This window comes from Orcinus orca, chromosome 16, assembly GCF_937001465.1.
Source record: "Orcinus orca chromosome 16, mOrcOrc1.1, whole genome shotgun sequence".
Lineage (NCBI taxonomy): Eukaryota > Metazoa > Chordata > Mammalia > Artiodactyla > Delphinidae > Orcinus > Orcinus orca.
In genome coordinates this window covers 29,328,377-29,353,721 of record NC_064574.1, presented here as the reverse complement: position 1 = coordinate 29,353,721, position 25,345 = coordinate 29,328,377, and the positions used below count along the sequence as shown (strand labels likewise).

The 25,345-nt window shown below is 42.5% G+C and overlaps 1 protein-coding gene and 1 long non-coding RNA gene across 4 annotated transcripts in view; both read left to right on the top strand.

Annotated features, from left to right (window-relative positions):
- The window catches only part of LOC117202437 (uncharacterized), a 59,827-nt gene extending 47,330 nt beyond the window's left edge, over window positions 1-12,497 (top strand). Inside the window, exon 5 of one of the 2 annotated variants that reach the window (XR_007472295.1) lies at window positions 12,172-12,497. This is a non-coding gene — a long non-coding RNA (uncharacterized LOC117202437). Of the gene's footprint in view, window positions 1-4,530; window positions 4,808-12,171 lie in introns of those variants that run through there. The other variant, XR_007472296.1, reaches the window with a different exon arrangement.
- Window positions 12,498-15,509: 3,012 nt separating this feature from the next.
- The window catches only part of PDYN (prodynorphin), a 29,843-nt gene continuing 20,007 nt past the window's right edge, over window positions 15,510-25,345 (top strand). The window contains exons 1-4 of one of the 2 annotated variants that reach the window (XM_049699746.1): window positions 15,511-15,665; window positions 17,190-17,371; window positions 17,574-17,591; window positions 21,072-21,127. The gene's annotated coding sequence lies outside the window, so the exon portion shown is untranslated. Of the gene's footprint in view, window positions 15,666-17,189; window positions 17,372-17,573; window positions 17,592-21,071; window positions 21,128-25,345 lie in introns of both variants that reach the window. The other variant, XM_049699745.1, reaches the window with a different exon arrangement.

The following is a 25,345-nucleotide window of genomic DNA, read 5'->3' as shown; positions in this document are numbered from 1 at the left end:
CTTAACTCAGCCTCTTCCTGATTTCTGGATGGAACCCCCCAAGGCCAGAGTCTCTTGCTTCACGCCTGAAAGACACCCTCTAAACTGCCTGACTAGGGGTCCTCACTCAGAGGTCTAATCACTTCTTTTACAGACTTTTTACAAACTTGTCATTTCCTGCCCTATCTGTACCCCATTTTAAGAGGCCCATGACACCTCCAATTCCTGAGGCTTTTGGGGGGATCCAGAGCATAAAGCTGATGGCTTTTCTGCTTCTCCACTGCCTTGCACAGGGTTCAGCTTTCTTAGGTTGGCTGAGTCAGTCACCGTTTGCCCATTTGTTGCATAATGTCTATGTTTTATTGCTGTTCTCTTCTCCCTCATTCTCTCCACCCTGTGGGCCACCTCTTTTATCTCTTTACTTTAATTGTAGTGGGAATTTGGGAGGGTGCAGAGGAAGTGCATGTGCTTCATTGGTTATGCTTAACCCCAACTCCATACCTTATATAGTTCTGTATGGTTTCAATTTTTTATTTTATTTTTTTCTTTTGCTTTTTTGTTTCAATTTTTTAAAATGAGACTTTATTTTGTAAAACAAACTAAAATGTTATATACATAATATTAACATTTAGTGTGTATATGTGTGTGTGTGTATATATATACACTTTCTTTTTAAAAGACACATACAAGAGGCATAATAGTCAGAAGACTTGTGATTTCAAGTGAGAGAAATTCAACTCGAACCACTTTAAGTAAAAGGGAGGATTTATTGGCTAACATAACTGAAATCTCCAAGGTGAGGGCCTGGGAACTCTACAAGCACTGATGATGTCGTCAGGAAGCTCTCTTTCCATCTTTGAATTTCTCTTACGTCTTTGATTTCTTGTTACAGCCTTTCTCCACTGCTCTCCATCTGCATATTTTTCCACCTGCAAAATGGGGCTGTCAGGAAACATGAGTGATGGAAAGGGCTGCAAATTAATGCATTCAGCAAACATAGAAGGTTTCTGAAATCCTAACCAGTAATAAGCATAATTGCTTTTCAAAAATCTACACAAAGCCCCCGCCCCCAAGAACAGTCACACAATAAAGCAGTGGAGAATTTTCAGCTCTGCATCAGGAACTGCCTGCCCTGAAAAAATGGGAAGGATCTGGGTGGATGAGTCAGTCGTCAGCCTTGGTACAGGCTGATCCCTGCCCAGGCCCCAGGGAGCTGTGCCCCACTTGAGGGCTGCTCCAGGCTCCTTGTTCTCAAGGCGAGGCGTTGAGAGTGCTGGCAGAACCGGTCTCAAGGTCACGTTTTCCTACCTTTCATGCTGACTTGGCTGTGTGTCTGTGTCGGAACTCTCCAGCTTTTACAGGCTGAGTGCTGTTCTGCAGGTTGAAGGATGGGCTAGGGTCTATTTGTGCAGCAGATACCGGGAGAATTGGAGAATGTGGTGCCATCAGTGAGAAGCACAGGGAACAGCATGAGGGAAGGCACTGGAGCAGGAAGATGTGCTGCAAGTTCAGGGTCAGTAGGTAGCTCGTGTTGCCATGGCAGCATCTTTTAGAGTTCCTGAGAAAGTGTGAGGGTAGGACAGCAAACAAATTATTGTATTTCTTTTAGCCTCGGCTTTCTCACCTATAAAATGAGGCAGCATTAGCCCCTGTCCTTATAGATGTTAAAAGCCTGGAAGAACATTTTTCTTTTCATTTTTTCCCGTTTTTTGTATGGAAATAAATACTTCGATAAGTCTGCGGAGGATGACAGACACATACTTGCCCTTATCAAGGCATGTTTAAACCACCTAAGGAGATTCCTATGCTGCTGTACAGACAGGGAGAGGAATGTATTCTGCTCCTGAGAGGGACAGAGAAAACAAGAACCGATGAAGTTGCCCAGAAGGTGCGCAGTAAGCCTCTTGCCTGCTTCCTGCGGCTCCCAAGTCTTTATTCATGTTGACAAAACTTAAAAGTGCTCTGTGTGAGTAAAGCTCTTGGACAAACAAGTGAAGAAGCAGAGTAGATAAGGGGATGAAACAAAGACTTTCCTGAAGGGGCTTCCCTGGTGTCTCCGTGGTTAAGAATTCGCCCGCCAATGCAGGGGACATGGGTTCCAGCCCTGGTCCGGGAAGATCCCACATGCCACGGAGCAACTAAGTCCGTGTGCCACAACTACTGAGCCTGCGCTCTAGAGCCCACAAGCCACAACTACTGAGCCCACAAGCCACAACTACTGAGCCCATGTGCCACAACTACTGAAGCCCGCATGCCTAGAGCCCATGCTCCACAACAAGAGAAGCCACCGCAATGAGAAGCCCGTGCACCGCAACGAAAAGTAGCCCCTGCTCGCCTCAGCTAGAGAAAGCCTGCGCATAGCAATGAAGACCCAGTGCAGCCAAATAAATAAATAAATAAAATTATATATAAAGAAAACCTAATCCAGTGTTATAAAATCAATAAAAAAAATATCCGCAAAGGTAGCCACCCAGATGTTGATTGTGATTTTCTCTGGGTGAGCAGGGTTGTGTTTTTGCTTATTGTCTTCTTTTTACTTGAATATTGCGGTAGTTTTTAGATATGCCTGCAAATTCTTTGATACCCTTGCCAGCAAAAGACGGGGTCTGTGTTCGCTCCCATTGAATCTGGAGTGACCCTAGTGACTGAATGCCCATTGGAATGTGGTGGAAGTGATGCTATGTGACTTCCAGTGCTGGGTCAGAAAAGGCCATAAAGTTTTGGTCTAGTTTTTTGGGACACAAGCCTTGGTGCCTTGAGCTTCCATGTAAAAATTCTGAGGCAGCCATGCTATGAGGAAGCCCAGGCCACATGGACAGTCCATATATATGTGTTCCAGCCCCAGCTGAGGTTCCAGCCTACAGCCAGCATCAAAGGCCAGACATGTAAGTCCAGTTACCTCTAGATAATTCTGCCCCAGCAATCAAGTCAATCCCAACATTTGGTCTTCCCAGTTGAGGGTTCATGGTGGAGCAAATACATGCCATCCCCACTGTGCCTTTTCCAAATTCTTGACCCACAGAATGTGGGAGCTTAATAAAATTGTTATTTTAAGCTACTAAATTTTGGAATGGTTCATTACACAGCAGTAGATAGTTGAAATATAGATATTTTCTGATTTTCTGTAATGATCAAGGGTTGTTTTATGTTAAAAAAAATGGAAAAGTTTACTCTTAAAATTTTCAGGCATAGAAGAAAATTCATAGCACCATCTGGGAACAGAAATTTGTCTTTCATCTACCTGTTCCTCCAGGTTAGGGGTGACAGACATCACTTGACTCCATATTCTACTGCTCACTGTGGTGGTGGAGGGGGTGGCAATATGATTGAATCAATCCTGGAGTCTTTGTGACCCCCGATATCCTGAATTATTGAATTCTTAGAAGCAGCTGTCTTATCTAATAAGTTACAAACAATTTCAGCCTAGTTGCAAATGTTGACAACTCTTTGAAAAACAGTTTGGACGCAGTGTAGTACATGAGTTAAGATGCTTTTGAAAGTAAGTTTGAAAATAAAACAAACAACAAAAAATCCAATTTAAAGTGGCTTAGACAAGAAAGGGAATTTATTGACTTAACATAGCTCAAAACCTGAGTGGTAAGTTTCAGGTGAGGCTTAATCCAGCAGCAATGTGATCACCTCAGTTTCTTTTCCTGAATTTTGAAAATTCAGTGGATCTGAGTCTGGTTGGCCCTGATGGGCCTGGCTTTGATCATGTGACCATCCCTGAATCCATCACTGTGTGTGGCAGTTGGTGGGTGGAGGCAGTAGGTTATCCTGATTGGATTAAACTAGAGATTTACTCAAGGGATTGAGGGTTGGGTCAATCCCATCTAAACTCTATGAGTGACACATTCTGGGTCTTATTAGGAAGGGGGAAGAGAAAAGTGTGGAGTGAGACACATATGCCTATAACAAGAGACACCTGACTCTTTATGCCCCTGTTCCAGTAGCCCTACTTCTAGGGAAATATTCTAAAACACAAGAAAAGTCATATTTATGGAGATGTTCACTGTTATTTTTAAGAGCAGAAAGCCAGAAGCATCCTCAATGTTCGGTCACTCATTTCTTCCACAGGTACTATAGCTCTTTTACAATGGGTAGGACTTTGTATAGACTCGAGAGACACATGCCTATAATAAGACACAATATGGATGTAACACTCAAGGTTCAGAGAGGAAGAGATAGTATATGCGCAACTTCACCAAGGTAATAAGTGTGAATACTGTAGACACAAAGTGTGCTGCGGGAGTTCAGAGGAGATGCACCCAACTAGGAGTTATGGAAGACAGCAGGAAGTCTTCCTGGAGGAAGTGAGACTGAAAAGGCCAGTGAGAGTTAACCACTCAAGGGGAGTAGAAATGGTTATGGGTAGTGGCAGGGGTGGAGGTGGGGTGGGGATTAAGAAAAATACCAATGCCTGGGTCCTACCCCCACAGGTTTGGTTTCTGCTGGACTGGGGTGGGACCTGGAGAGCCCTGTCATTGTTTAAAAGAATAAGCTGGGACTTCCCTGGTGGCGCAGTGGTTAAGAATCCGCTTGCCAATGCAGGGAACAAGGGTTCGAGCCTTGGTCCGGGAAGATCCCACATGCCACGGAGCAACTAAGCCCATGCACCACAACTGCTGAGCCTGTGCCCTAGAGCCCGCGAGCCACAACTACTGAGCCCACGTGCCACAACTACTGAAGCCCGCATGTCTAGAGCCCGTGCTCCACAACAAGAGAAGCCACCGCAATGAGAAGCTCACACACTGCAACGAAGAGTAGCCCCCACTCGCTGCAACTAGAGAAAAGCCCACACGCAGCAACAAAGACCCAACGCAGCCAAAAATAAATAAATTTATAAAAAAAGAATAAGCTGATAAGCTCCTTGGGTTGGATGGAACATGAGACCCTCCAGACCATGGCTTAGTGTCAGGAGGTGAGTGCTATGGTGTGGACACTGAGACAAGGAGAGGAGTACATTCTGGTTCTGAAGTGAATTAGGCATGGTGATGGGGTGGGGTGCTGCCAGGTGTTTGTGCATCCTCCCTCCCTCTCTCCCTCCCTCCTCCTGGAGTGCCTATGGGGTCAGGCAGTTCTCAGCTACCGCCCAGCCCTTCAGAACCCCTCCCCTCCCCATGAACTCAAGTTAGATTGTTCATCTGATTACTATTGTTACGAATCTTTTCTTCAACATAAGAGAAGAGCATGGATTCAATCCATAAACACTATGCAGCACTGTACCTCCTATATATAAAATACCTGGCACTCAACAGTAACTAAGGGTCAAAGAAGCACTTTCCCTCTGTCCTTAAAGTTGGGCCAGGGGGATCATCACAGTTAAGAAAAGGGTACCAGGAGGGTGCTAAAGGAATTCTGGGGTGGATCTGTGACCCTCTGGATCTGGGTTTGTTTTCTGAGTTCAAGGCCTGATTCCACCATTTAGTAGAAGTGTGACCTTGGGCAAGTCTTTATGTCACAATTTTTTTCATCTGAAAAATGGGGAGATTGTGGGAAGGGGAATAATAATATCTCTCTGTAGTAGTAGTAGTAGTAGTAGTAGTAGTAGTAGTAGTAGTAGTAGTAGTAGTAGTAGTAGTGAGTTACTACATATAAGTGCTTTTTGTCCCTGGCACATAATGAACACTGAAAAAGCTTTAGTTATGACGATAATGACGATGATTCTTGAGTGTTTACTCTGTGCCAGGCTTTACATTCATTGTCTTATTCCAGATTCACTCAAACTCCAGAAGACAGAATATATATATATATATATATATATATATATATTTACCCATAGAGGTGAGAGCTTGGGCTCAGAGACTTCAAATAACTTGCCAAGGTCATGCAGCAAGTACATGATGAGGCTGGTATTTGAATCTCCATCTATTTGATTTCAGAATCTAAATCCTTAACCACCCACTATCCTTCCTCCTGTCAGTCAGCAGCCCCACCAGACTTTGAATAACATGGGGGCGAAAAGCACGTCTTATTAACTTTCATACCCTCCAACGCTGCACTCCCATTCCCAAACGCTCCTCCCAGAGTCGGTATCAGGAAATGTTTGCTGAATGAATTGCTCTCTCCTCCCACTCCTGGCACTTCCAGTCCTTCAAGGGCCTTCACCTCTACATCCTTGAACCAGCTTTGACTAAACACAAAAGAAAGAGTGATGAAAAAAAGTCTTTCTCACCAAGGATACAATTAATCAGAATGCTTCAGTTGCGCACATACCTCTGTATAAATACATATACTTGTATCTATATAAAGAGTAGCACTCACAAAGTTTGCTGGCTCAATGATGCGGTTGAATGGGAGACTGACAGTATGATTCATGGCTCAGGTCAAATTTAACTCTAACCTGTTTGTGCAAGACAGATTTACTTCCAGAGCCCTTTCTGCTGCATAATTGCCTTGAGTCCACCTTCTCCCCAGGGAGAGGATATATTCACATCAGCCCACAGCCTCTTGCTGCCGCACAGCCAAGTCAGATCTGGATTCTTTTGGCTACTTTCCCAGCAGTGTGGGCCCAGGTAAGATCCAACCAGGCAGTCTTTGCCAGCAAAGGAAGGAGGAGTAATCAAAAGCTGTAGCAGGAGGCAGCCTGCCAGGAAACCTGGGAATATGAGATGAGAAGCCTCAGGGATAGTGGTCTAGAGAATGCCTCTCATCCGTCCATCCATCCATCCATCCATCGCATCTGGCTCCTCATCTGTAAGATCCACCCATCTATCTGTTTATTCATTCATCCATCCATTACATTCATCCATCCATTATATCCACCTATCCATCACATTCATTCGTCTATCCCTTCAGGCATAAAATGCTTACTGAGCACCTACTCTGTGCCAGACACTGTGCTGAAGACTGGGGATAAATAGAGTGAATGAGTCAGATACTTTGCCTTCATGGAGCTTACATTCTAGCATGAGTTCAGACAATAAACAGATAATCATTCCAATATCTTTTTAGTCATAGACTCCAAGAAGTGCTATAGAAAAGGGGTAGGTGGTGTTAAGAGATCCTGGGGCATCTGGGGAAATTGACCTAGGAGCCACTGAATGGAGCAAAGTGACCTGAGTGCCACAAGGTGGGGAGAGTGACAGGAGACTGGGTTAGGGAGGCATTGAGAAGCTGGATCACGCAGTGTCTTGAAAAGATTCCATTTTTCCCAGTTGTTCCATTTTCTCTGAAGAAATGGGAGTTTCATAGCTTTTTGTAACAGAAAGATTGTGAACCGTGGAGAAAAGCACGGAGCTAAGCTGAACTCTTGGCTCTTCCAGTCTACAGATGTATGACCTCAGGTTAGGCAAGCCATTTAACTTCTCTGAGCCTCAGATTTTTCTCCTCTTTCTTCCTTTGTTCAATATTTTTAGAGCACCTATTATGTGTCAGGTGATTTTCTGGACACTGGTGGTATTCCAGTGACCAAAACAGAACAAACTCACGGAGTTGTTATAAAGATTAAATGAGATAATGCATATAAGACATTTGGTACCACGCCTAGTCTATTGTATCTGCTTATTAGATGGTGGATGTTTGATTTTTATTTAAAATTAATCAAGGAACACTTTCTTAATGTTGTTCAGTATATCTGGAACCCCAAGTAAATAGCGGGTAGAATTTTCCCCTTCAGTCCAAGCGTCCCCGTTCTCCTTTTCTACCAACTCAGAAACCTGAGAGGCGTCCTTCATTCCTCTCTCTTTCTCATAACTGATAGCCAGTCAGTCACCAAGTTCTGCCCTTCCTGTCTTCTATATCGCACAGATGTATCTGCTCACCTCCAGGCCCCATTCACTGACATAGTTTGGGGCTCTTAAACTCATACTTGTCTGACAGACATTGTTAATTGCTTATCCAACATACACATTTCTTCCTTCTTCCATTCTAAAAACATTATGATTTTGTTTGCATCTGTAATGTGTATAATCTCAGATTACTCACTTTCTGAGCCTCTTTTCCACTTAGAAGACACAGTTCTGACCAAGGAGATGAAAGCAAAAGTCTCCTGGAGGTAAAAGAAATAGAAGTAGAGCCTTATATCTGTCCTGAGTTTTTCTTTCTTTGAACATGGATGTGATGTTTGGAGCTGTGGGAGCCATCTTGGACCATGAAGTGACAACCATGAAGATAAAAGCCAATGTAATAGAACAAAAAGACAAACAAAAACCGCCTGGATCCTTGGTGAAATATTAACAGCAGTAACTGCTGACCTTTGTTTTTCTTGTGAGAAGAATAAACCCTTCTTTTGTGTAAGCCACCATTATTTGGATTTTCTGTTACTTAGACTCAAACGGATTCCAAATTGTCTACCTGTTTTATTATAACAGCCTCCCAACTCGCCTCCTCCAGGTTTAGCTCTCTAGTTCATCCTCTGCATGGCAGCCACAGGTATGTTGTGAAATACACAAATCTGATCACTCCTGTGCTGAAAGCTTTTCAAAGTTTTCCCATCACCTACAATAGTCCCTGGGCATTGTGCTATTTTCTGGCTAATAAGGATTTTCAGACAGCATCTCAGCATCTGATCAGCTTTTTTTTTTTTCCTGATGAATATTGAGATATTAATCATTCAACTCATGTGACACTGGTGTTATTGCAATAGTGTTTTAAATAAAAGTATAATTTAACTTTACCTGAATTTGAAGAAAAAAAGAAACTGAAGTGAAATTTAAGTAACTGCTGACTTTTGAGTAATTTTTCTTCACCCAAGGGATATTATTTCTTAATGATCACTCTAAGGGGATTATTAGGGAGATATTACAATTATATTTATTTATTTATTTAGGCTGCATTGGGTTTTCATTGCTGCGTGCAGGCTTTCTCTAGCGTGGCGATCGGGGGCTACTCTTTGTTGCGGTGCGCAGGCTTCTCATTGCAGTGGCTTCTCGTTGCGGAGTGTGGACTCTACGCACACGGGCTTCAGTAGTTGTGGCACACGGGCTCAGCAGTTGTGGCTCGTAGGCTCTAGAGTGCAGGCTCAGTAGTTGTGGTGCATGGGCTTAGTTGCTCTGCGGCATGTGGGATCTTCCCAGACCAGGGCTCGAACCTGTGTCCCCCTGCATTGACAGGCAGATTCTTAACCACTGTGCCACCAGGGAAGTCCAGATAAAACAATTAAATGCAATATGGGATCCTGGATTGGATTCTGAACCAGAAAAAGGACATCAGTGGGAAAATTGGTGATATTTTAATAAAGTCTATAGTTCTATTAGTAGTGTTATATCAGTGCTGATTTAATGGTTTTGATCATTGTACTGTGGTCATGTAAACTAATGAAGGGCATACCACATTCTCTGTACTATTGTTTTCAACTTTTCTATAATTCTAAAATTGTTTCAAAATAAAAAGCTTTAAAATCACTTTAAGGTTAAGAAAAAAATTATAAAACACAAGAGATTAGTTTTTAGTTATGTTTTTATTCTAGAGAGTATGGAATTACTCCCTGTTATGAAACATGATGGCATTAGCACCCTTATAATTCTTTTTATTTTCTCTTCCCAAACTTACAAATTTTTGTTATTTTTATATTGTCAAGATTTAGAACGTTGATGTCTTTTTTGGCAATCAATCATAATTATTACTGGAGCTGTTTAATCTTAATTACATATTTAAATAATTCTGTGCTCACCACTAGTTCTTTTGTTTCCTGAATTTTTAATTTTGATTTATCTCTTTGTTGGCTGGATTTCATAAATAAGTACTATTTTCAAGAATGTCTTATTGCTCCTGTGTTTCCTGGACTCACATTGATAATGTCTGGGTGTTGCCATTTCATTCATAAAAATGAACATGGCTGGGTATAAAATTATGGGGTTTTGGTTTGGAATTTTGTAGAGATTGCTCTACAGTTTTCTGTTATTGAGGCTTTAACAAATTTAGATAGAATGGCAATGACTTTTTTGATATACCGTTTTATGACATTTAATACCTGTAATTTTTATATAACCACAACCAGAATCAGAATACAGAACAGTTCCATCATCCCTCCCAAGTTTCCTCATGCTGCACCTTTATAGACAAACCTTCCCTCAAAACCAGAAACCCCTGACAACCACGGATCTCTTCTTTGTCCCTGTAATTTTGCCACATAGATGTCACATAAATGAGATGATGCAGTATGTAACCTTCTGATACTGACTTTTTTCATTCAGCATAATGCTTCTGAAATACATCCGTATTGTTATGTGTATCAACATTTCCGTCTTTTTTATTGCTTAGTGGTAATATGATCCACAGTTTACTTATCAGTGGTTGAGGGACAGAGTGGCTGTACCATTTCCTTCCCACCAATAATGTATGAGAGTTCCAGTTGCTCTGAATCTTCATCAGTAGTTAATATTGTTGAGTTTTTCCTTCCTTCATTGTAGCTATTCTAATAGGTGTATAATGGTATCTCAATACAGTTTTAATTTGCATTTCCATAGGGGCTATTGATGTTGGGCATCTTTTCATATGCTTATTTACTATTCATAGATCTTTTCTGGTAAAGTAGCTGTTAAAATATCTGGCCTATGTTTTTGTCTTCTTATTGTTTAATTTTGAGAGTTCTTTGTACATTTTGAATACAACTGCTTTACAAAATATATGTTTTGCAATATTTTCTCCCCATATGTAGTTTGTTTTTCATTCTCTTGCCAGAGCAAACATTTAAAATTTTCATGAAGTCCAATTTATCAGTAATTTTTCTTAACATCTTTATTGGAGTATAATTGCTTTACAATGGTGTGCTAGTTTCTGCTTTTTAACAAAGTGAATCACCTATACATGTACATATATCCCCATATCCACTCCCTCTTGCATCTCTCTCCCAACCTCCCTATCCCACCCCTCTGGGTGGTCACAAAGCACCGACCTGGTCTCCCTGAGCTATGCAGCTGCTTCCCACTAGCTATTTTACATTTGGTAGTGTATATATGTCCATGCCACTCTCTCACTTTGTCCCAGCTTACCCTTCCCACTCCCCGTGTCCTCAAGTCCTTTCTCTACATCTACATCTTTATTCCTGTCCTGCCCTTAGGCTTTTCAGAGCCTTTTATTTTTTTTTAGATTCCATATATATGTGTTAGCATATGGTATTTGTTTTTCTCTCTCTGACTTACTTCACCCTGTATGACAGACTCTAGGTCCATCCACCTCACTACAAATAACTCAATTTCATTTCTTTTTATGGCTGAGTAATATTCCATTGTATATATATGCCACATCTTCTTTATCCATTCATCTGTTGATGGACACTTAGGTTTCTTCCATGTCCTGGCTATTGTAAGTAGAGCTGCAATGAACATTTTGGTACATGACTCTTTTTGAATTATGGTTTTCTCAGGGTATATGCCCAGTAGTGGGATTGCTGGGTCATATGGTAGTTCTATTTGTAGTTTTTTAAGGAACCTCCATACTGTTCTCCATAGTGGCTGTATCAATTTACATGCCCACCAACAGTGCAAGAGGGTTCCCTTTTCTCCACACCCTCTCCAGTATTTATTGTTTGTAGATTTTTTGATGATGGCCATTCTGACTGGTGTGAGGTGATACCTCATTGTAGTTTTGATTTGCATTTCTCTAATGATTAGTGATGTTGAGCATCCTTTCATGTGTTTGTTGATAATCTGTATATCTTCTTTGGAGAAATGTCTATTAAAGTCTTCTGCCCATTTTTGGATTGGGTTGTTTGTTTTTCTTGATATTGAGCTGCATGAGCTGCTTGTAAATTTTGGAGATTAATCCTTTGTCAGTTGCTTCATTTGCAAATGTTTTCTCCCATTCTGAGGGTTGTCTTTTCGTCTTGTTTATGTTTTCCTTTGCTGTGCAAAAGCTTTTAAGTTTCATTAGGTCCCATTTGTTTATCTTTGTTTTTATTTCCATTTCCCTTGGAGGTGGATCAAAAAGGATCTTGCTGTGATTTATGTCATAGAGTGTTCTGCCTATGTTTTCCTTTAAGAGTTTTATAGTGTCTGGCCTTACATTTAGGTCTTTAAGCCATTTTGAGTTTATTTTTGTGCGTGGTGTTGGTGTTAGGGAGTGTTCTAATTTCATTCTTTTACATATAGCTGTCCAGTTTTCCCAGCACCATTTATTGAAGAGGATGTCTTTTCTCCATTATATATTCTTGCCTCCTTTATCAAAAATAAGGTGACCATATGTGCATGGGTTTATCTCTGGGCTTTCTATCCTTATCAGTAATTTTTTTTTTTTTTTTTTTTTTTGCAGTACGCCGGGCCTCTCACTGTTGTGGCCTCTCCTGCTGCAGAGCACAGGCTCCGGATGTGCAGGCTCAGCGGCCATGGATCACGGACCCAGCTGCTCCGCGGCATGTGGGATCTTCCCGGACCGGGGCATGAACCCGTGTCCCCCTGCATCGGCAGGCAGACTCTCAACCACTGTGCCACCAGGGAAGCCCCAATCCTTATCAGTAATTTTTAATGGATCATGCTTTTGGTGTCATATAAATGAACACTTTGCTTAACTGAAGATGATGAACATTTCTCTTATGTTTTCTTTTCTTTTTATTTTTAATAAATTTATTTATTTTTGGCTGTGTTGGGTCTTTGTTGTTGTGCGCGGGCTTTCTCTAGTGGCGATCGAGGGCTACTCTTCATTGCAGTGCACGGGCTTCTCATCACAGTGGCTTCTCCTGTTGCAGAGCATGCACTCTAGGCATGCAGGCTTCAATAGTTGTGGCACGTGGTCTCAGAGGTTGTGGCTCATAGGCTCTAGAGCGCAGGCTCCGTAGTTGTGGTGCACGGGCCTAGTTGTTCCGCGGCATGTGAGATCTTCCTGGACCAGGGCTCAAACCTGTGTCTCCTGCATTGGCAGGCTGACACTTAACCACTGTGCCACCAGGGAAGCCCCTCTTATGTTTTCTTTTAAATGTTTTTATGTTTTACATTCTTCTGTGATCATTTTGAGTTAATTTTTGTATAAGATGTGCAGTACCAGTTGAGGATTATTTTTATTTATTTATTATTATTTATTTTTGGCTGTGTTGGGTTTTCATTGCTGTGTGCAGGCTTTCTCTAGTTGCATATTTATTTATTTTTGCATGTGAATGTCCAATTGTTCCAACACTGTTTGTTGAAAAGACTATCTGTTCTCCATTGAATTGCTTTTGTAACGTTGTTGAAAAGCAATTGACCATATTTATGTGGCTCCCTCTTCTATACTCTCTATTCTGTTCTATTGATCTATGTGTCTGTGCTTTTGTTAATACCACTATATCTTTATTACTGTAGTTTTATAATAAATGTTAAAATTGGGTGAAGTGAGCCCTCCAACATTGTTTTCTTCATCAAAATTGTTTTTACTATTCTAGTTCTTTTGCATACTCATATCAATTTTAGAATCATCTTGTCTTTAGCTACAGAAAAATTCCTGCTGCAGTTAGTTTGGGGATAATTGACAACTATGTTGTCTTTTAATCAGTGAACATGGTATATCTTTCCATTTATTTCGGTCTTCAGCATGGAATTTTCAGCATACAGATCCCATACATGTTTTGTTAGGTTTATGCCTAAATATTTTACTTTTTAAGGATTTATTGTAAATAGTACTATTTTTAAAACTTCAGTTTCTAGTTGTTTATTGGTAGTATATAGAAATATGATTAATAATAATCTACATATTGACCTTATATTTTGTGACCTTGCCAAACTCACCCATTAGTTCTAGAAGCTTTTTCTTTCTGTATATTCTTTGGAATTTCCTATATAGATAATCCTATTGTCTGTGGATAGTGATAGTTTTATCCCTTCCTTTCCAATTTATATGCCTTTTGTTTCTTTTACTTGCCTTTTTTCAAAGGCTAGGACTTACAGTACAATGTTGAATAGGAATAGTGAGAATGGACCTTCTTGCCTTGTTCCCAGTCTCAGGGAAAGCATTTAATCTTTCACCATTATGACATTTGCTGTAGTTTTTTGTAGATACCCTTTATCAAGTTAAGGAAGCTCCCTTCTAATCTTAGTTTGCTGAGAGTCTTAAAAAAGTCACAAGAGGATTTTGGGTGTGGCTTAAGTACTTTTTCTGCATTAGTTAATATGATCATGTGGTTTTTTCTTTACTGTGTTAGTATTGTGGATTACATTGATTTTCAAATGTTGAATGAGCATTGTACTCCCAAGATAAACCTCACTTGGTGAAGATCTACTGTGTGGTTGTGTGCCTGTGTGTGTGTACACATATATTATATATAGATGTATATATGTGATTTGCTAATAGTTTTTGAAACCATATGAGCCTGGAGTCATATTGTTCAGAATGTTTTTAACTACTTATTTCATTTCTTAGACATAAGAGTATTAAGGTCATCTATTTCTTCTTGGGTGAGTTTTGGTAGTTTGTGGCTTTCAAGAAATTGGTCCATTTCAACTAAGTTGTTGAATTTAAGTGTATAGAGTTGTTCATAGTATTTTCTTATTATCCATTTATGCCTGTGGGGTCGGTAGTGCTATTCTCCGCTTCACTCTGGATATTGTTAATTGTCTCCTCCCTTTTATTCTTTGTTAGTCTGGCTAGAGATTTATCAATTTTATTGATATTTTTACAGAAGCATCTTTTGGTTTGATCAATTTTCTCTATTTTTCTTATTTTCAATTTCATTGATTTCTAGCCTTAATTATTATATTATTATATCCATCTTTATTTTTTATTATTCTTTATTTTTATTTCTACCTTTATTATTTCCTTCCCTCTGATTGCTTTGGGTTTATTTTGCTCCTCTTTTTTTTTCTAGTTTCTTAAGGTGGAATCTTAGATTGTTGGCTTGACACCTTTTTTTTTCACATATATGCATTTAATAATGTACAGTTTCCCCCTTAACACTGTTTTAGTTGTATCCCATAAATTTTGAGATGTAGTTTCATTTTCCTTCATTTCAAAATTTTCTAATTTCCCTTGAGACTTCCTCTTTGACCAATGGATTATTTAGCAGTTATTTTTGTTTGTGTTTTGTTTTCTTTTGATCGTGCCACGCGGCTTGTGATTGAACCTGGGTGGTGAGAGCACAGAGTCCTAACCACTGTGAAACAGCAGGGAAGGGGGCAGGTCACAACCTTTGAAAGAATGACATAGCCCGAGGACATGACATAAACTGATTAGAACCAAATGGGTCCAAGATGGCGGCAATTCGACTTCCACCAGACCTTGAGCCTCAGTATACACCCCCCTCACTTTATCAGCAAGCTTTCCAAGGCCAACCATAAGGATCAAAAAGTGGATGGTGCGGGGCTTCCCTGGTGGCGCAGTGTTTGAGAATCCGCCTGCCGATGCAGGGGACACTGCTTCGTGCCCCCGTCCGTGAAGATCCCACATGTCGCGGAGCGGCTGGGCCCGTGAGCCATGGACGCTGAACCTGCGCGTCCGGAGCCTGTGCTCCACAACGGGAGAGGCCGCAACAGTGAGAGGCCCGCGTACAGAAAAAAAAAAAAAAAAAGTGGGTGGTGGCCCGATTCCTGGAAATCCCCACCCCTTCCTGAAATAGCTGGAATACTCCTCCCACTCATTAGTCTATGAAATTACCCAACCCTATAAAAACTGACAACCCCACACGCTGGTGCCTTTCTCACCTCCTGAGATGGCCCACAGTCTGTCTGTGGAGTGTGTTTCTCTCTATATAAATCCACTTCTTACCTATCACTTTGTCTCTCACTGAATTCTTTCTGTGATGAGACATCAAGAAACTGAGCTTCATTAAGTCCTGAAACCAGGTGTGTGCTCTTTTGAATACTTTTTAGTGTTCCATTTAAATTTTTCCATTTTTATTTTACTATGTCTCTTTGTATAGGGTTTTTAGTAGTTGTTCTAGGGACTACAATATACCTACATACTTTTAACAGTTTGCTAGGATCAAGACGATGTGGTGATTGATTCAATGTGGGGGTGGGGAAAGGAAGGAGTTAAGTATGACACTGAAGTTTCTGGATTAGGCAACTTGGTATAAGGTGATGTCATTCACTACTAGGGTGAATTTAAATGGAGGAGAAGATCTAGGGGGACTGAGTATTGTTTGGAACATGTAGAGTTTGGGATACTTGTGAAACATTCAAGTGGAGATGTCAGAAGGCAATTTGTCACATGGCGCTAAAGTTACGAGAAGGGTCTTGGGCTTAAGGATAGATTTGGAAGTCTTCAGTTGTATTTGGCATCTGTTGTTTTTGCCACTCAACATTTGTTTACTTCTGGCAACCCATCCCCAACTCTGGACCTCATGAGAGGCACTAACCCACTTTCAACTCTACAAGTGGGCCCTGGGTAAACTCAACTAATTATCGTTCCATTCCTCCTGGCCACAGGGATTCAATGTTCAGGGTTAGATTTGTAACTGAATTTAGCCAATGAGAATGAGGTCCATCCAATACTTCTGTCCCATCATCTTGGGGAGACACACTTTCTTTCTAATTGGAGTTAATCTAATAGGAAGTAAGATCTGAAGATGCTGCTGCCATCTTCCTTCCCTGAAGAAATAGCTACCTGAAAATATGTCAGCAAGGGAGGAAGCAGAGCTGAGGGATGTTGGGAATGAGTGGGTCCAGGGGAAATTAAGCCCCTGGGCAATCTGTTCTCAGTCTCTGGACTTTTCAATCGTGTGAACCAATACTTCCCATAGTTCCTAGATTATGTTTGATCAGGCTTTCTACATCTTTCAAATGAGAGTTCTGACTGATGCATAAGCATCTAGTGGGTATAGAAGCTGTGGTGGTGAATGAGAGCGTGTCAAGAGAGAGAAGAAAAGAGGGAGCCCATTTAAGGAAAAGGGGCCCATGAAGGAGCATGAGAGGAGTGCTCAGAGAGACAGAGGAGAGTCCTTTGTCTTGGAAGGTCCAGAAAGTGAGTGATTGAAGAAATAGAGAGTAATTAGCAGTGTAAAATACTTATGGGGTATCAGTCAAGATAAGGACTGAAAAGGGCCCTTTGGATCTATCAACAAGGAGGCTGTTGACAAAACAGTTGTAGTTACCAAGCAGGAAGGATCCTCTGAAATCAATACTTTATACCCTCTTCTGAAGATGAGGAAATTGAGGCAATACCATACTTAGATTTTTTTTTTAACAGCTACAAGATTACAAGTAGCGATCAGGGCTTTAAGGGTTCTTAAAGATCACATTATCCAATACTTAAATCTCTTGCACAACATCTCTCTGAAGCCTGTGCTTAAATATAACTATTGAGAAAGAACTCATTACTTCACAGGTCTAATGAGAAACCTTAAATCTGTTCTCTTTATACCACAGAGCAGACACATGACAGGAGAATGTATGCATCCTGAGTTGATCCCTGGAAAAGCTGGTTGTATTTGGGGAACTCAAAAGATTAAGCCAGACTTTTGAGTTTTTAGGAGGCCTCTACCCCATCGAATAATCCAGTCACTGTTCCAGATGAGCCCAGCCTTTGAGTCACCTCAGCCCAGAACTATGTGAGTGAATAATAACTTCCAGGTCATACCAACCTCCAGCCATTTAGGTTTTCCCATTTGAGACCCCAGATTTCATGCAGCAGGAACAGGTCATATGTGCTATGTCCTGTCTGAATTCCAGACCTCCTAAGAATCTGTGAGTATAATAAAATGGTTGATTTATTATGCCACAAAGTGTTCACGTGTTTTTTTCTTTATACAGGAGCAGATAGCTGGAAAAGTAAGTATTGTTATTATTATCCCATTTTACAGATGAGGTAACTGAGTTTCAGAAAGATTAAACAACTTGATCCAGGTCCCATAGGCAGCCAATGGCAGAGCCAGTATCTGAACCCAGGTCTGGCTAATTGCATAGCTTGTTGTCTTCCAATTATCCTAGATACCTCCTACTGAGTTAGACCCCTTGACAAAACCTCCCAAGCCTCCCATTACTGTTCTTCAATCTGGAGACCATCCTTGACAAATCTAGAGTTCAGTGACTAAGATGTGGTTAGAAAAACAGCCTTTATGAAACATCTGATTCACATTCTTTTCAAATAATTGAAAAATATTCACTCTGCAATCAGTTCTTTCCTTATTTTATTTTCTCCTCCACACCCCCAGGCAGGAGCCAGATACATCTGCCAAGCCTGACAGATCTGCTCCTCCTCTCCCCACACCACCCAGTGCACAAATACCCACTGGCCCCCATTAAATCCCAATCAGGCTTGGAGAGAGCTGATTCATCCCCCTCCCCTGCCTCCTGGAAAGAGTTAGGGATGAGCAAATCACTTATTGGAGTAATTCTGGGAGCTGAGGCAGAGCCGTGGCTGGAAGCCACCCACTAGCTAGAAACCCAGGACATCAATCAACCAAACTGATTTTTCCGCTGCTGCAGCCATTTAAACAGTTATCTTTGCTTGGGGCTTTGTCCAAAGTTACTCAGCTAGTGGGTTCCTGGGTGATAAGTCACCGCAGCCTCATTCCACTGTCTCTGTGTCCTGGGGCTGCCTCTTTACTCACTTCTCAAGAGGGGTTGAAGTTCATTTGTTGCACTCTAAAAAGAATAGAGCCTGCACGGCTTGCGCACAAGTTCTGGTTATAGCAGGAAGATGAAAAAGGAGCCAGAAGTCTGTTGGGATATTAATACAGTACTTCTCGTTTGACGCCCTGCTGAGGCACGGGGAGGACGTTTCAAATTCATTTCATAACGCCCCCTGCTGGTATCCTTTCTCAACTACTGCAGATGCCTGATCCCGTTTGGGGGTGGGGGGGTGCAGGGAGAGGGGAGCCCTTAGTCCACACCAACCTCCTTCCCTCATTTTACATATGGGGAAACTAATGCCAGAAAGAAAAACGGGATTTACTCAAAGTGTATGTTAAGGTAAGAACTAGTCTCTCTGTGGCTAGAACTTTTTTGTAGGACCCAAGAATGCCCAGCACATAGTAAGTGCCTCTGATTGGCAGTTTAGCGTGAAATCTGGAAGCCCTGGTTTCTAATCCAAGCTCTGCCACTTAATAGCTGTCACGAGAAGGTAGTTTTCCCAGCCTCAGATTTCTCATCTGTAAAATAAGGGTAAAAAGACAAAGAGTAAAATGGGATTTTATAAGAATTCCTTCACACATCCATTCAAAAACTACTGAGTATCTGCCATATACCTTGCTGGGCACTTGGAATGTAACAGTGCATAGGACATTGCAGTAACTGTTCTCTTTGAGGGTGGTAGTCTAGTGAGAAAATTAGATGACATATGTGAACGCACATATGTGAAATTCAATTGTTGGAAAAGAAAACATTTTCCCTTTGATTCTTCCCACTTTTCAAGTATCAGAAGGCTTGGGGCCTTGCCCCAGCTGTATCAGTCTAGGAATGTTGATGACCTGAAGAGATTAAGTTATCTGAAGGTCAAGACCACATAAATCTTTGTATTCTCCAGTGTGCCTGGCCCCAGGATGTGCTCAGTCAATATTTGTTTGGCTCCATGTATGCCCCAAATTCTGGCTCACTCTGCCTCCCGGCTGCCAGCAGATTGCTGTCCGTGGTACTGAAAAGCAAATTCCTGCTTCTCAATATGAGGCAGCGCGGGTGCTGAGGCAGAAAATGGAGCCCAGGGGAAGTGAGTAGAGAGGGGAAGAATGAGCCAACTTTTCACTGGCTAATAGTGACATCTTCATTTTGCCATATCTTGGAATTCAAAGCTGATGTTTCTTTTTCCAGCTGTCCCCACTTGCATTTCTTGCTAGCTGGAAACACTGCAGGTATAGGTTAATAACCACACAGGGTGATAATCTCTACAATGCTGGGAGGTACTGGGAGCCCATAGCCCTATAAAGTCCTATTTTAAAGTGTTGTTGAAAATTGGTGGGCCCCTTTTCCAGCTTATTCCTGGGCTAGGAAAAAGCATCAGTCATAGATGCCTCCCCCAGCTGATTTCATCCATGTCTGTCACCCAAGAATGTGGGCAGATCTGAGTCAGAACTGGCTATGGGGAAACCAGAGACATAGGGCCTGAGATTCACAGTCTGTAGTTGGGTGAGTTCCAAGAGTTCATTTTGACCAGTATTTCAAGTGATAATATGTTTGTTCATTCATTCATTCTATAAATATTTATTGAGTGCCTACCATGGTCTGGCACTGTTATAGGAACTCCAGATACAGTCAAGTACAAGAAAGACAAGGTAACTGACTTCCCAGAACTTACATTCCAGTGGGGGAGACATACAATAAACAAATGTACAAATGAGTGCGTAGTATAATTCCAGGCAAAGGATAGATAATAATAGGAAATGCTCTCTTAGATAAGATGATTATGAGAGACCTCTTTAAGGAGTGACATTTGAACATAAATGTGAACTAACTGAAATAATAAGACATATAAATATTGGGGAAAGGCAGTGTTCCAGGCAGAGGGCACAAGAAGACCAAAAAGATGTGGGAAGAAGATAGCATGTCCAAGGAACAGCAAAGAGGCCAATGCAGTTGGAGCAGATTTATCAAAGAGGACATTAGAAAAGGATGGGTAAATGCACAGAGACCACATCTGTGTCTTGAGGAGGACAAAACAAGATGCTCAGAATAGAAGAAACACTTACAAAATGACAGTGACTGCTGCACCTGCCATGGATAAACCACAATAGTCTGGATGCCACCAGGGACACAAGGATAATTAGAGCTCCTGATTTATAGATCTCACCATGTCTAAAGATCTAATTAATGGAGGCTAGTGGGAGTTAGTGATGTACTATTTATTCAGCCAACATTTTCTGGGTACATACTATGTACCCAAAGATCATTGGTTTTGTTTGTTTGTTTGTTTTGTTTTTTTTCACAGAACGTCCAGACTGAGTTTATCACAGAGTTAGTTCTGTAAGAAAAAAATTTTGATAAGGAAAAACATGACATTTTGTTCTTCTTAAAATAACAAGGACTTCTAATATCACAGCTTTGGCTTTGCTTTAATAATGCGATTCCTTGTATTTTATCGTTACAGCTTGGGAATTTCTTTTTAACATCTTTATTGGAGTATAATTGCTGTACAATGGTGTGTTAGTTTCTGCTTTATAACGAAGTGAATCAGTTAGACATATACATATATCCCCATATCTCTTCCCTCTTGCGTCTCCCTCCCTCCCACCCTCCCTATCCCACCTCTCTAGGTGATCACAAAGCACAGAGCTGATCTCCCCAAAGATCATTGTTTAATACTAGTCTTTGCTCTAGGAGCTGAGGAGAAGAGGGAAGGAGTCAACTGATGGAACCAGAATGCTTAAAGGCAAGTAAGAAGCTCCAGATAGCAGAAGCTCAGGCAAAGCCACTTCCTCTGATTTCTATCTGCTCTCCAATAGGGCCTCTTGAGAGACAGGAACAACACTGGTCTAGAGTAGGCTGCACCTTAGCAATAGGTACTTTAGAAAAGCACGCCCACCACTGAGGTTCAGTAACAGGAGTGAAGCAGTGTGGGCTACTTTCTGCCAGACGGCACAGGGAAAGGAATGCACATTCCAGGCATCTTTGCTAAGAATATGAAGTAGTTGGAATTTCCTTATCATCCCCATAAGAAGACTACCAAGTCCCCAGCAAAATCCTACCAGACGAGAAGAGTCCCTCCCTCACTGGTCCTAGGTTGCAAGGAATTTTATACCCCTGGCCTTGTTGCTGCACAATCATCAGCATCTTTGAGATTTTGGCAGAATAATGTTTATTCATCTGACAAATAAGAAACTAAAGCTTGGAAAGTTTAAGCAACTTACACAGGGTCACAGAGTGCTTAAGGGATAAAATAGGACTCAGTCTCAAATCTGTCTGACCCCAAAGCCACTTGCAGTACAATTTTTTCTTGGATCTCAAACATAAAGTTCATGTTTGGCTTTTTAAAAAATGACCAGTCCCCCACAGAGCTAACTTTGATAATGGTAGCGCCTGATATCTCTGCTTCTTCCACGGCACAGTCTTATTTTTAATCTCTCTTAATCCTCCCAACAATGTTGGAAGGTAGCAGTGATAAGAATACTAGCAAGCACTTATTGAACACTGAGTCTGTAATAGGCACTGTCCTAAGCATTTTACATGTATTAATTTATACTTGCAAAAACCCTGTGAGGTAAGTGTCATTATTATTCCTATTTCAAAGGTAAGAAAATTAAAGCCCGGAGAGATTAAGTAATTTGCTAAAGATCACACAGCTAGTCAGGGACTGAGCGAGGCAGTCTGACTCTGGAACCCTTGCTCTTAATCTTTGTTGACAAAGTAGCTGTTACTCAGAGAGGTACGCTACATAGTCCAGAAATGGTGATCAGACTCGAGGCCAGGATCAAACCCCAGCATGTTTCCACTACTCCACACAGTTTTTCTCAATGGTAAAGCAGAAGAAAGGAGAGAAGCTGTTTTGAGACACCTCCATAGAGGCACAGAGTGATTTAACACTGCCAAGGAGCCCTGCGGGGATTTTACTTAAATGATGATCTGCACTGCACTGCTGTCTGATATTCCCTCCCACTTACTTTTCTCAAATGTGGAAACTGCATTTCTCCATGCACCCTCCCTGGCACGTAAGTGCTTCACCAAGGGAGCTGAACTTTTCTGTACGGATTTGGGGTGTTCAGAAAACTCTTTTTTTTTTTAATATATAAATTTATTTACTTATTTATTTATTTTTGGCCGCACTGGGTCTTCGTTGCTGCGCGCGGGCTTTCTCCAGTTGCGGAGAGCGAGGGCTATTCTTCCTCGCGGTGCGAGAGCTTCTCACTGCAGTGGCTTCTCTTGTTGCAGAGCACGGGCTCTAGGCGTGCAGGCTTCAGTAGTTGTGGCGCAAGGGCTTAGTTGCTCCGTGACATGTGGGATCTTCCCACACCAGGGCTCAAACCTGTGTCCCCTGCACTGGCAGGTGGATTCTTAACCACTGTGCCATCAGGGAAGCCCGAAAGCTCCATTCTTAAATGCCATTATTCCAGGGACTTGTAAGGATGACTCAGAGAGAGAGAGGCTATAATGGAAAATTAATTATTTTATCTGAGCTGGATTCCAGGCTGAAGACTAGGAATTAGACTGATAAAGGTCCTTCTACAAGGGCTGTGGGGAGCCCTGAGCTGTTGCTGACCAGTTATTCAAAGGGAAGTCAGAAACAGGGCCTCCCAGCTGCCCTTCCTGCAACTTTCAATATTCCTGGATGTGCCACAGAACTGGGGGCGTGAGGTGTGCATCAGAGGGTTTATTTGCATGTGTGCTGCTGTGGTGACTGTGTGTGTGTGTCTGTGTGTGTATGAGAGAGAGAGAGAGAGAGAGAGAGTGTCTGGAAGTGCTGGCTGGTGAAAACAATCTGTGTACGTGATTATGTTAGTTTGTGTGTCTAACTATCTGTCCATTCCTCTCTCTGTGTGTGTACATCCGTGTGTGTTTGGTGTGACTCTATGCGTGTGGGCCTGAGGATCCTTGTGGGTCTCTGGGTGTATATTTCTGAGGACCTTTATGAGGGGAGGAATCTCGACGTGTAGCTGGAAAATGATAAGTGTCGGTGGGCTAGGATGATGCAAGCAGTTACAGGGCAGGTGTTTTGATGCTGCTGTGATGTAGGAGAAGAAAAAGAAATGAAGGTTAAACCACTTAAAACCTTTACAATTTTTTCCTCTTGAACTGGGGAAGATTATCTACTATTAATAATAATAATAGCAGTTTATAAATGAACAATAGTATTGTAGAACTAGTCATACTAGCTCCATTACAGAGTACTTACTCTATGTCCTCTTACATATATTAGCTGGGTTCTCATCACAACTCTGTGCTACCACTATGCCCCGGCTCATAGAAGAGGCAGCTGGGCTCAAGTAACTTGCCTGGGGCCATGCAGCTGGGAGGAGCAGAGCCAGGAAGAGAGCTCCAGTCTGACTCCAGAGGCTGAGCTTTTCCCACCTGCCTCAGCTCCAGCCAAGCCCCAGCCCTGGCAGGGCGAGCCCCAGAATGTGAAGCAGAGTGATGTGGTGGCAACAGCTGAGTTCTAGGCCCAGCTGGCCCTTCCGTGGTTGAGCAGCCTTACGACAGTAGCTCCTCCTCTCTGGACCTCAGTATCCCCATCACTAAAATCACAGTTTGGATTCATTAGTCTGGTGGGTTCTACCCGCTCTGACAGCGTGGGCCACGGGGCAGCAGTTTTGTGGGCGGCTCCCACGCCACCTGGGGAGTGTTGACCTGCAAAAAGGCTCAAGGCAGGGGGTGTGGGGCGGGGGAAGTGGGGGCAGGGGCGGAAGAGATATGTGTCCGTCGGGCCTATGGCACTTTTCTTCTTTCCTTCCTCTATGCGGCGGATGTGCCTGCTCGGTCCTCAGCTCCCAATCCCACCTCCTTCTGCTTCTTTATTGTGTACCTTCCTGGACTGCAGAAGTGAAAACTATTTTCCCTAGACTCCTGTGCAGCTAGGGTTCTGGGTGCAAATTAACGTTCTGCCAATAGCTAGACTTGTGTGCGACCAACGTGATGGAATGAAATGGAGGCCGTCTTGCCGCTGCTTTGGCCGCTTCGTCCAGCCAGAGTAGTCGTGGGGGTGTGGGGGTCCTGCAGCAGCATCTCAGGGCCCAGTGCCTACCCCCGGGAGTGCTGAGAGGCTGGCCCCAGCTTCCAGACCCCTGGGTCATAAGGTGGTGGTGGGTTCGTGAACGCACGACAGGCAGGGGTTGCGTCCTGTTGGCCTGCTTTCTGGCTGTGTGGCTGGAGGCCCTGCAGTGCTCTGGAAGCGCTCCCGGAGGCCCAGTCTACTCCTCCAGCAGTTCCATACCCACCTCTCCCCCAGCCAGCACCGATGAAAGTTTCCCAGTTCCCTATGTTGAATCTCTTTTTGCTTATAAAAGCCAGGGATGTCTCCTGCTTCTGCAGTGCACCTGACCCATCACCACGGCATACTCCTACCCAGTCTCCCAAACCCAGCCTCGGTCTCCAGCTCCAGGATGATTTCCCTGATCCACCAGGCTGACTTGGGAACCTGTCCTCTGTGATTCCACAGTCACCCTTATCTCAGACTTTCCTACGTGCTGCTGAAATTACCTGTTTACTTTCTGTCGTCCCCTCCAGACTGCGGCCCCCGGAGGCAGGGACTGGGTCTTCTCAGCCATGCATCTCAGTGTTGAGCAGAGAACCTGGCCTCTGGCAGCTACTCTCTGGGAGCGTTTTTTGTGGAATGAATGCAGAAAAGGTAGCAACCTGTCAGTTCAAGAGGATTTAGGAGAAACTGTGAGATTCATAGATTAAGAAGAAAAGCAATTTAACCTTGCCTTTTGGCAAAAAGAAACTCCCTTCTTAAGAGCTGATATTAGGAACCATGTGTCTGGTGGAGCTTGTGGGCGATGAGGGGCAGCTCTCAGATCAAGGGTCTCATTTCAGGTCTAATATCTGGGATCCCCTGGTGGACCTCTCCTCCTGCTGGTGCCCAGTCTTCTCTGGAGGGATTTCAGAACTGATGGTTTTGCAGAGGCAGCTTGATGAGGGAAAACAGCTCTGGCTTTTGAGGC